Genomic DNA, 9,330 nt, shown 5'->3' on the forward strand with positions numbered 1-9,330 from the left:
TTGGTCGATCCCATCAAAAAGAATCGATAGTTTTGTTCTTGCGTTCTTGGAATTCCATCAAACTTCAGATGATTGGTCGATCCCATGACAAAGAATCGATGGTTTTGGACTTGCTTTCTTGGAATTCCATCAAACTTCAGTTGATTGGTCGATCCCATTACAAAGAATCGAGAGTTTTGTTCTTGCGTTCTTGGAAGACTATAAAACTTCAGATGATTGGTCTATTCCATGACAACGAATCGATAGCTTTGGTCTTGCTTTCTTGGAATTCCATCAAACTTCAGATGATTGGTCGATCACATGCCAAATAATCGATAGTTTTCTTCTTGCGTACTAGGAATTCCATCAAACTTCAGATGATTGCTGGATCCCATGACGAAGAAATGATAGAGTTGGAGTAAAATTCTTGGAAATCCATCAAACTTCAGATGATTGGTCGATTCCAAACAAAGAATCGAGAGTTTTGTTCTTGCGTTCTTGGAATTCCATCAAACTTCAGATTATTGGTCGATCCCATGACAAAGAATGGAGAGTTTTGTTCTTGCGTTCTTGGAATTCAATCAAACTTCAGATGATAGGTCGATTCCATGACAAAGAATCGATAGTTTTGTTCATGCGTTCTTGGAATTCCATAAAACTTCAGATGATTGGTAGATCCCATGAAAAAGAATCGATAGTTTTGATCTTGCGTTCTTGGAATTCAATCAAACTTCAGAAGATTGGTCGATCCCATGACAAAGAATCGATATATTTGGTCTTGCTTTCTTGGATATCCATCAAACTTCAGATGATTGGTCGATCCCATGCCAAATAATCGATAGTTTTCTTCTTGCGTACTAGGAATTCCATCAAACTTCAGATGATTGGTGGATCCCATAACAAAGAATCGAGAGTTTTGTTCTTGCGTTCTTGGAATTCAATCAAACTTCAGATGATTGGTCGATTCCATGACAAAGAATCGATAGTTTTGTTCATGCGTTCTTGTAATTCCATAAACTTCAGATGATTGGTAGATCCCATCAAAAAGAATCGATAGTTTTGTTCTTGCGTTCTTTGAATTCAATCAAACTTCAGATGATTGGTAGATCCAATGAAAAAGAATCGATAGTTTTGTTCTTGCGTTCTTGGAATTCCATCAAACTTCAGATGATTGGTCGATCCCATGACAAAGAATCGATGGTTTTGGACTTGCTTTCTTGGAATTCCATCAAACTTCAGTTGATTGGTCGATCCCATTACAAAGAATCGAGAGTTTTGTTCTTGCGTTCTTGGAAGTCCATCAAACTTCAGATGATTGGTCTATTCCATGACAACGAATCGATAGTTTTGGTCTTGCTTTCTTGGAATTCCATCAAACTTCAGATGATTGGTCGATCCCATGAAAAAGAATCGATAGTTTTGGTCTTGCTTTCTTGGAATTCCATCAAAATTCAGATGATTGGTCGATCCCATGCCAAATAATCGATAGTTTTCTTCATGCGTACTAGGAATTCCATCAAACTTCAGATGATTGGTGGATCCCATGACGAAGAAATGATAGAGTTGGAGTAAAATTCTTGGAAATCCATCAAACTTCAGATGATTGGTCGATCCCATGACAAAGAATCGATAGTTTTGGTCTTGCTTTCTTGGAATTCCATGAAATTTCAGATGATTGATCGTTCCCATGACAAAGAATCGATAGTTTTGTTCATGCGTTCTTGGAATTCCATCAAACTTCAGATGATTGGTCAATCCCATGACAGAGAATCGATGGTTTTGGACTTGCTTTGTTGGAATTCTATAAATTTCAGTTGTGATTGGTTGATTCCCTGACAAAAAAATCGATAGTTTTGGTCTTGCTTTCTTGAAATTCCATCAAACTTCAGTTGATTGGTCGATCTCATGACGAAGAAATGATAGAGTTGGATTAAAATTCTTGGAATTCCATCAAACTTCAGATGATTGGTCGATCCCATCAAAAAGAATCGATAGTTTTGTTCTTGCGTTCTTGGAATTCCATCAAACTTCAGATGATTGGTCGATCCCATGACAAAGAATCGATGGTTTTGGACTTGCTTTCTTGGAATTCCATCAAACTTCAGTTGATTGGTCGATCCCATTACAAAGAATCGAGAGTTTTGTTCTTGCGTTCTTGGAAGTCCATCAAACTTCAGATGATTGGTCTATTCCATGACAACGAATCGATAGCTTTGGTCTTGCTTTCTTGGAATTCCATCAAACTTCAGATGATTGGTCGATCCCATGAAAAAGAATCGATAGTTTTGGTCTTGCTTTCTTGGAATTCCATCAAACTTCAGATGATTGGTCGATCACATGCCAAATAATCGATAGTTTTCTTCTTGCGTACTAGGAATTCCATCAAACTTCAGATGATTGCTGGATCCCATGACGAAGAAATGATAGAGTTGGAGTAAAATTCTTGGAAATCCATCAAACTTCAGATGATTGGTCGATTCCAAACAAAGAATCGAGAGTTTTGTTCTTGCGTTCTTGGAATTCCATCAAACTTCAGATTATTGGTCGATCCCATGACAAAGAATGGAGAGTTTTGTTCTTGCGTTCTTGGAATTCAATCAAACTTCAGATGATAGGTCGATTCCATGACAAAGAATCGATAGTTTTGTTCATGCGTTCTTGGAATTCCATAAAACTTCAGATGATTGGTAGATCCCATGAAAAAGAATCGATAGTTTTGATCTTGCGTTCTTGGAATTCAATCAAACTTCAGAAGATTGGTCGATCCCATGACAAAGAATCGATATATTTGGTCTTGCTTTCTTGGATATCCATCAAACTTCAGATGATTGGTCGATCCCATGCCAAATAATCGATAGTTTTCTTCTTGCGTACTAGGAATTCCATCAAACTTCAGATGATTGGTGGATCCTATAACAAAGAATCGAGAGTTTTGTTCTTGCGTTCTTGGAATTCAATCAAACTTCAGATGATTGGTCGATTCCATGACAAAGAATCGATAGTTTTGTTCATGCGTTCTTGTAATTCCATAAACTTCAGATGATTGGTAGATCCCATCAAAAAGAATCGATAGTTTTGTTCTTGCGTTCTTTGAATTCAATCAAACTTCAGATGATTGGTAGATCCAATGAAAAAGAATCGATAGTTTTGTTCTTGCGTTCTTGGAATTCCATCAAACTTCAGATGATTGGTCGATCCCATGACAAAGAATCGATGGTTTTGGACTTGCTTTCTTGGAATTCCATCAAACTTCAGTTGATTGGTCGATCCCATTACAAAGAATCGAGAGTTTTGTTCTTGCGTTCTTGGAAGTCCATCAAACTTCAGATGATTGGTCTATTCCATGACAACGAATCGATAGTTTTGGTCTTGCTTTCTTGGAATTCCATCAAACTTCAGATGATTGGTCGATCCCATGAAAAAGAATCGATAGTTTTGGTCTTGCTTTCTTGGAATTCCATCAAAATTCAGATGATTGGTCGATCCCATGCCAAATAATCGATAGTTTTCTTCATGCGTACTAGGAATTCCATCAAACTTCAGATGATTGGTGGATCCCATGACGAAGAAATGATAGAGTTGGAGTAAAATTCTTGGAAATCCATCAAACTTCAGATGATTGGTCGATCCCATGACAAAGAATCGATAGTTTTGGTCTTGCTTTCTTGAAATTCCATTAAACTTCAGTTGATTGGTCGATCTCATGACGAAGAAATGATAGAGTTGGATTAAAATTCTTGGAATTCCATCAAACTTCAGACGATTGGTCGATCCCATGACAAAGAATCGATAGTTTTGTTCTTGCGTTCTTGGAATTCCATCAAACTTCAGATGATTGGTCAATCCCATGACAAAGAAGCGATGGTTTTGGACTTGCTTTGTTGGAATTCTATAAATTTCAGTTGTGATTGGTTGATTCCCTGACAAAAAAATCGATAGTTTTGGTCTTGCTTTCTTGAAATTCCATCAAACTTGAGTTGATTGGTCGATCTCATGACGAAGAAATGATAGAGTTGGATTAAAATTCTTGGAATTCCATCAAACTTCAGATGATTGGTCGATCCCATCAAAAAGAATCGATAGTTTTGTTCTTGCGTTCTTGGAATTCCATCAAACTTCAGATGATTGGTCGATCCCATGACAAAGAATCGATGGTTTTGGACTTGCTTTCTTGGAATTCCATCAAACTTCAGTTGATTGGTCGATCCCATTACAAAGAATCGAGAGTTTTGTTCTTGCGTTCTTGGAAGACTATAAAACTTCAGATGATTGGTCTATTCCATGACAACGAATCGATAGCTTTGGTCTTGCTTTCTTGGAATTCCATCAAACTTCAGATGATTGGTCGATCCCATGAAAAAGAATCGATAGTTTTGGTCTTGCTTTCTTGGAATTCCATCAAACTTCAGATGATTGGTCGATCACATGCCAAATAATCGATAGTTTTCTTCTTGCGTACTAGGAATTCCATCAAACTTCAGATGATTGCTGGATCCCATGACGAAGAAATGATAGAGTTGGAGTAAAATTCTTGGAATTCCATCAAACTTCAGATGATTGGTAGATCCCATGACAAAGAATCGATAGTTTTGTTCTTGCGTTCTTGGAATTCAATCAAACTTCAGATGATAGGTCGATTCCATGACAAAGAATCGATAGTTTTGTTCATGCGTTCTTGGAATTCCATAAAACTTCAGATGATTGGTAGATCCCATGAAAAAGAATCGATAGTTTTGATCTTGCGTTCTTGGAATTCAATCAAACTTCAGAAGATTGGTCGATCCCATGACAAAGAATCGATATATTTGGTCTTGCTTTCTTGGATATCCATCAAACTTCAGATGATTGGTCGATCCCATGCCAAATAATCGATAGTTTTCTTCTTGCGTACTAGGAATTCCATCAAACTTCAGATGATTGGTGGATCCCATAACAAAGAATCGAGAGTTTTGTTCTTGCGTTCTTGGAATTCAATCAAACTTCAGATGATTGGTCGATTCCATGACAAAGAATCGATAGTTTTGTTCATGCGTTCTTGTAATTCCATAAACTTCAGATGATTGGTAGATCCCATCAAAAAGAATCGATAGTTTTGTTCTTGCGTTCTTTGAATTCAATCAAACTTCAGATGATTGGTAGATCCAATGAAAAAGAATCGATAGTTTTGTTCTTGCGTTCTTGGAATTCCATCAAACTTCAGATGATTGGTCGATCCCATGACAAAGAATCGATGGTTTTGGACTTGCTTTCTTGGAATTCCATCAAACTTCAGTTGATTGGTCGATCCCATTACAAAGAATCGAGAGTTTTGTTCTTGCGTTCTTGGAAGTCCATCAAACTTCAGATGATTGGTCTATTCCATGACAACGAATCGATAGTTTTGGTCTTGCTTTCTTGGAATTCCATCAAACTTCAGATGATTGGTCGATCCCATGAAAAAGAATCGATAGTTTTGGTCTTGCTTTCTTGAAATTCCATTAAACTTCAGTTGATTGGTCGATCTCATGACGAAGAAATGATAGAGTTGGATTAAAATTCTTGGAATTCCATCAAACTTCAGACGATTGGTCGATCCCATGACAAAGAATCGATAGTTTTGTTCTTGCGTTCTTGGAATTCCATCAAACTTCAGATGATTGGTCAATCCCATGACAAAGAAGCGATGGTTTTGGACTTGCTTTGTTGGAATTCTATAAATTTCAGTTGTGATTGGTTGATTCCCTGAAAAAAAATCGATAGTTTTGGTCTTGCTTTCTTGAAATTCCATCAAACTTGAGTTGATTGGTCGATCTCATGACGAAGAAATGAATGAGTTGGATTAAAATTCTTGGAATTCCATAAAACTTCAGATGATTGGTCGATCCCATCACAAAGAATCGATAGTTTTGTTCTTGCGTTCTTGGAATTCCATCAAACTTCAGATGATTGGTCGATCCCATGACAAAGAATCGATGGTTTTGGACTTGCTTTCTTGGAATTCCATCAAACTTCAGTTGATTGGTCGATCCCATTACAAAGAATCGAGAGTTTTATTCTTGCGTTCTTGGAAGACCATCAAACTTCAGATGATTGGTCGATCCCATGAAAAAGAATCGATAGTTTTGGTCTTGCTTTCTTGGAATTCCATCAAACTTCAGATGATTGGTCGATCACATGCCAAATAATCGATAGTTTTCTTCTTGCGTACTAGGAATTCCATCAAACTTCAGATGATTGCTGGATCCCATGACGAAGAAATGATAGAGTTGGAGTAAAATTCTTGGAAATCCATCAAACTTCAGATGATTGGTCGATTCCAAACAAAGAATCGAGAGTTTTGTTCTTGCGTTCTTGGAATTCCATCAAACTTCAGATTATTAGTCGATCCCATGACAAAGAATGGAGAGTTTTGTTCTTGCGTTCTTGGAATTCAATCAAACTTCAGATGATAGGTCGATTCCATGACAAAGAATCGATAGTTTTGTTCATGCGTTCTTGGAATTCCATAAAACTTCAGATGATTGGTAGATCCCATGAAAAAGAATCGATAGTTTTGATCTTGCGTTCTTGGAATTCAATCAAACTTCACAAGATTGGTCGATCCCATGACAAAGAATCGATATATTTGGTCTTGCTTTCTTGGATATCCATCAAACTTCAGATGATTGGTCGATCCCATGCCAAATAATCGATAGTTTTCTTCTTGCGTACTAGGAATTCCATCAAACTTCAGATGATTGGTGGATCCCATAACAAAGAATCGAGAGTTTTGTTCTTGCGTTCTTGGAATTCAATCAAACTTCAGATGATTGGTCGATTCCATGACAAAGAATCGATAGTTTTGTTCATGCGTTCTTGTAATTCCATAAACTTCAGATGATTGGTAGATCCCATCAAAAAGAATCGATAGTTTTGTTCTTGCGTTCTTTGAATTCAATCAAACTTCAGATGATTGGTAGATCCAATGAAAAAGAATCGATAGTTTTGTTCTTGCGTTCTTGGAATTCCATCAAACTTCAGATGATTGGTCGATCCCATGACAAAGAATCGATGGTTTTGGACTTGCTTTCTTGGAATTCCATCAAACTTCAGTTGATTGGTCGATCCCATTACAAAGAATCGAGAGTTTTGTTCTTGCGTTCTTGGAAGTCCATCAAACTTCAGATGATTGGTGGATCCCATGACGAAGAAATGATAGAGTTGGAGTAAAATTCTTGGAAATCCATCAAACTTCAGATGATTGGTCGATCCCATGACAAAGAATCGATAGTTTTGGTCTTGCTTTCTTGAAATTCCATTAAACTTCAGTTGATTGGTCGATCTCATGACGAAGAAATGATAGAAATGGATTAAAATTCTTGGAATTCCATCAAACTTCAGACGATTGGTCGATCCCATGACAAAGAATCGATAGTTTTGTTCTTGCGTTCTTGGAATTCCATCAAACTTCAGATGATTGGTCAATCCCATGACAAAGAAGCGATGGTTTTGGACTTGCTTTGTTGGAATTCTATAAATTTCAGTTGTGATTGGTTGATTCCCTGACAAAAAAATCGATAGTTTTGGTCTTGCTTTATTGAAATTCCATCAAACTTGAGTTGATTGGTCGATCTCATGACGAAGAAATGATAGAGTTGGATTAAAATTCTTGGAATTCCATCAAACTTCAGATGATTGGTCGATCCCATCAAAAAGAATCGATAGTTTTGTTCTTGCGTTCTTGGAATTCCATCAAACTTCAGATGATTGGTCGATCCCATGACAAAGAATCGATGGTTTTGGACTTGCTTTCTTGGAATTCCATCAAACTTCAGTTGATTGGTCGATCCCATTACAAAGAATCGAGAGTTTTGTTCTTGCGTTCTTGGAAGACTATAAAACTTCAGATGATTGGTCTATTCCATGACAACGAATCGATAGCTTTGGTCTTGCTTTCTTGGAATTCCATCAAACTTCAGATGATTGGTCGATCACATGCCAAATAATCGATAGTTTTCTTCTTGCGTACTAGGAATTCCATCAAACTTCAGATGATTGCTGGATCCCATGACGAAGAAATGATAGAGTTGGAGTAAAATTCTTGGAAATCCATCAAACTTCAGATGATTGGTCGATTCCAAACAAAGAATCGAGAGTTTTGTTCTTGCGTTCTTGGAATTCCATCAAACTTCAGATTATTGGTCGATCCCATGACAAAGAATGGAGAGTTTTGTTCTTGCGTTCTTGGAATTCAATCAAACTTCAGATGATAGGTCGATTCCATGACAAAGAATCGATAGTTTTGTTCATGCGTTCTTGGAATTCCATAAAACTTCAGATGATTGGTAGATCCCATGAAAAAGAATCGATAGTTTTGATCTTGCGTTCTTGGAATTCAATCAAACTTCACAAGATTGGTCGATCCCATGACAAAGAATCGATATATTTGGTCTTGCTTTCTTGGATATCCATCAAACTTCAGATGATTGGTCGATCCCATGCCAAATAATCGATAGTTTTCTTCTTGCGTACTAGGAATTCCATCAAACTTCAGATGATTGGTGGATCCCATAACAAAGAATCGAGAGTTTTGTTCTTGCGTTCTTGGAATTCAATCAAACTTCAGATGATTGGTCGATCCCATGACAAAGAATCGATGGTTTTGGACTTGCTTTCTTGGAATTCCATCAAACTTCAGTTGATTGGTCGATCCCATTACAAAGAATCGAGAGTTTTGTTCTTGCGTTCTTGGAAGTCCATCAAACTTCAGATGATTGGTCTATTCCATGACAACGAATCGATAGTTTTGGTCTTGCTTTCTTGGAATTCCATCAAACTTCAGATGATTGGTCGATCCCATGAAAAAGAATCGATAGTTTTGGTCTTGCTTTCTTGGAATTCCATCAAAATTCAGATGATTGGTCGATCCCATGCCAAATAATCGATAGTTTTCTTCATGCGTACTAGGAATTCCATCAAACTTCAGATGATTGGTGGATCCCATGACGAAGAAATGATAGAGTTGGAGTAACATTCTTGGAAATCCATCAAACTTCAGATGATTGGTCGATCCCATGACAAAGAATCGATAGTTTTGGTCTTGCTTTCTTGAAATTCCATTAAACTTCAGTTGATTGGTCGATCTCATGACGAAGAAATGATAGAAATGGATTAAAATTCTTGGAATTCCATCAAACTTCAGACGATTGGTCGATCCCATGACAAAGAATCGATAGTTTTGTTCTTGCGTTCTTGGAATTCAATCAAACTTCAGATGATTGGTCAATCCCATGACAAAGAAGCGATGGTTTTGGACTTGCTTTGTTGGAATTCTATAAATTTCAGTTGTGAATGGTTGATTCCCTGACAAAAAAATCGATAGTTTTGGTCTTG

The sequence above is a fragment of the Cloeon dipterum genome, unplaced genomic scaffold, assembly GCF_949628265.1.
Source record: "Cloeon dipterum unplaced genomic scaffold, ieCloDipt1.1 scaffold_10_ctg1, whole genome shotgun sequence".
Taxonomy (NCBI): Eukaryota; Metazoa; Arthropoda; class Insecta; order Ephemeroptera; family Baetidae; genus Cloeon; species Cloeon dipterum.